The sequence below is a fragment of the Acomys russatus genome, chromosome X (assembly GCF_903995435.1).
Source record: "Acomys russatus chromosome X, mAcoRus1.1, whole genome shotgun sequence".
Taxonomy (NCBI): domain Eukaryota; kingdom Metazoa; phylum Chordata; class Mammalia; order Rodentia; family Muridae; genus Acomys; species Acomys russatus.
The window spans coordinates 33434789-33438219 of NC_067169.1; positions in this window are offsets into that span (position 1 = coordinate 33434789).

Here is a 3431-nt window from a genome sequence, read left to right on the forward strand (position 1 = left end):
AAACCTCCAGCCTCTCCACTCAGCACCAGACCTAAAGGGCCCAAACTTATTCACTTTTTCCAACAAATATGGTTTCACTATCCCTTCGATAATCAATCCAAATGGCTACCTAATGGCACCCTAGATTCCCAATATTATTTGGGACTTTAACAACTACTGCGAACAATCAGGGAAAAAGAAATTCCCCATGTCCCACATTCCAACTTTCTCTCATCTTTGCTCCAAGTCCTATCTGTTTGTTTTTCTCTAACCTACCCCAACACATGGTATGAATGTGCTTCCTTTTTAAGTCTCTGTTGATGAACCTGTAAGTTTGCTGCAGATGTGGGAGCTGGAGTCAGACAGTGCAGGCAAGGGAGGGAATCAAAGGAATAGCTGTACATACACTCCTTGCTGGCTAGTGCCTCTCTCAGCTCCCTCCTGCAGCCTTCTATCCTGCTAGAACTCAAAAACGTTCCTGTCTCTGACCCTTCTTTGTTCTCAGTCTATTGGATTCAGTTTTACAGGATTCGGGTACTATGTAGACATGGATAATATTAAATTGTTGTTTTATGCTGCTCCACTTTGATGAAAAGCTTGCTCTGGAGTTGGGTTATGGCTCCCTTCCTCCTCCAGACCCAAGTGCGCTTGTTTAAAGGGTTACTCCAAAATCTCTGTCCTCTGTCAGACAGGCCACCTGACTATGTGACAGAGAAAGGAGAGCAAAACAAGGAGACTATCCCAATGGGGATTAGTACTATTCATCTCATACTCTCTTTTGTTTTGGTTTAACTCTCTAAAATGCTTGCTAAGGTAGAAATCTTACCTTAAGGTTTGTAAGACTGCTAATGTAAACTTTCTGTATTTCTACACTTTTAAGTATATTGAGTATGGTTAAAAATCTGTAACAACATGATACTCTCCACCGTTGAGTGGAGAGTGAGATCTGACTCTCACACGAACTCTGGTGCCCCTTTTCTGACCATGTCCCCCGGATGGGGAGACCTGGTGGCACTCAGAGGAAGGATAGCTGGTTACCAAGAAGAGACTTGATATTCTGAGAGCATATATAGGGGGAGGAGGTCTCCCTCAGTCACAGACATAGGGGAGGGGAGAAGGGGAGAAATGGAAGGGAGGGAAGAATGGGAGGAAACAGGGGAAGGGCTAACAATCGAGATGTAATATGAATAAATTAAAAAAACTAACAAAAGGCTTAATTTAAATCTTGTAACAAGGAGGTTGATAGTTAAAATATATACATAGGTAACCTTAAAGGAACCATATGGTATGACACAATTTATGGATGTAAGCAACACACAGCTTTCCACCATCCTACCTACTGTCTCTCACCAGGATGGAGACAGCCATGTGGCTGTCAGTGGTCCCAATTCCAGGACCACCTTACAAAGGCCCTCCTACAGTATATCAGTCTGGATCCTAAGACCCCTGAGATCCTGCGATTGGAAACAGTTGCTTATGACCTGCTTCTCCCAGAGTTGCCCTGACAACTTAAATGTCCAGAGAAGGAACTCCTGATACCAGAGGCACATGTGTTAGTGGTGGCTTTTAAGGTATACAATGGGAGAATGAGAAAACCTGAGAACAAAATACCTGATATTGGCTAAGGCCTTTTAGCTGACCACAGCAACATCTCAGGTTCCCTTGCTTCTGAAAAGCCGAGAACCTCCAGGTCCCTGCTTCAAATGCAGTCAGGAGGCTCACTGGGCCTGCCTCTGCTCAACTCTCACAAACCCTATTGACTATGTCTACGGGCCATCAAGAAGGACACTGGGATGTGGACTGGCCCCTATTGCCCTCCTTGTGTGAGGACATTAGGCCCAGATCACCCTTCAGTCAACCTCCTAGGTCTGGCCATGGACAACTGAGGGGATCTTGGCTGACCATCATCATCTCTAACAGGGAGCCACGGAGAGTCAGGATATCAGGGCAACCCATCTACTTCCTTTTGGAAACTGGGGCCACTTACTTGGTCGTGACAGAGCTTGTGGGACCAACCTCTCCTTTTTTCCCCCTTATTATCAGGGTAGGGGGACAGCCTTACCAACCTTACCAAACCTTACCACTTAGGGATATTCTCCTTACTCAATCCTCCCTAATAGTACCAGCCTTTCCTGCCTCCTTGCTAGGAAGGGACCTCCTAGACAAAGTGGGAGTCTCTTTCTTTTGCTCCCCCAATGCACTCGACCCCAGGCTCACTGGCCATTCCCCTCCTCTTTTTTCTGCAAACCACACAATCCAACACGCCTTTCCCTTTACCGGCCTTCCAGTTGGATTCCTGAGTATGGAACATCCAAAATCCCTAAATAGCCAAACATCAGTCCCCTTGTCATGCAATTGCAAAACCTACCAATTACATCACCAATGCTCAACACCCACCTTCTCGCCAATGTCTCAGGGGACTTGAGCCTCTTTTTTCTGACCTCATTTTTTAATTATTTCATTTTTAGCATATAGATTTATATTATTACACCTAAATAAAAATGACATGCACCAAATGGAACCACGAAACAACCAGGGATTATATGAATGTTATATTCGTGGTGTTTTGGCTAATTGTATTTGGCAGCCTTGTAGAAAACATCTTTCCTATCCCGGTGAGTCGAAAATTCTGAATAAGAATCAATATCTATCATACCTCACCTCGGTCTATTTAAAACCTCAATCTAGACCTAAACAAATAGCTTATCCCCTAAACAGCTAAAGCTAATTGTAAGACTAAACTATCTAGTGTTCAACCCCATCAGAGACTTGCAAAGAAATGAAACTTAATTACTTGAGTGAACTGGAAGTGCAGGTTTGCAGCTTCCAAAATGAGAAGAAAAAAATAACAAAGCTTTGCTGCCTGAACAGTCACTCAAAACTCTCTATAACGTTGGAGCATCATCTTCAGCCTTCTGACCCAATATAGCTGGCAAACATATTTGTGAGATGGGAACTATTGAGGACTTGCTTACCCTGACTTGGCAGAGTTTAGCTGTCTACTCTGCCTGTGTCCAAGCCTGCCCATTTTTAGGCAGAATTCTGTCTGTGGCAGAAACAAGGACATTTTGCCCAGTGGCTTGTTTGCCACATTTGATGCTCATTATCTTCTTGAGGAAGGCTGGGTGGTGCCAGGAGTTAAACTGTCTTGTTGCCAAAGAATCTTTAAAATATTGAAAGCTTTTTAAAATGCCATATTCTGTAGGTCTCTGAGGCTTTGAAGACCTTATCTATCTATATGATCATATCCATCTGTTAAGCCTGGGATGTATAGTCTTGTAATAAAAATAGGATGGTAGTTGACATGACCATGACTTGATCAACTAAAAATTAATCTGTATTACTTAATTATTCTAAACAGCCTGCAATAGCACTTTCAAGATATTGAAAGTAAATTTTCTATTATAATTGAGTTGTATGGGTTGAATTACTCAGAGTAGAGTAGAAATATA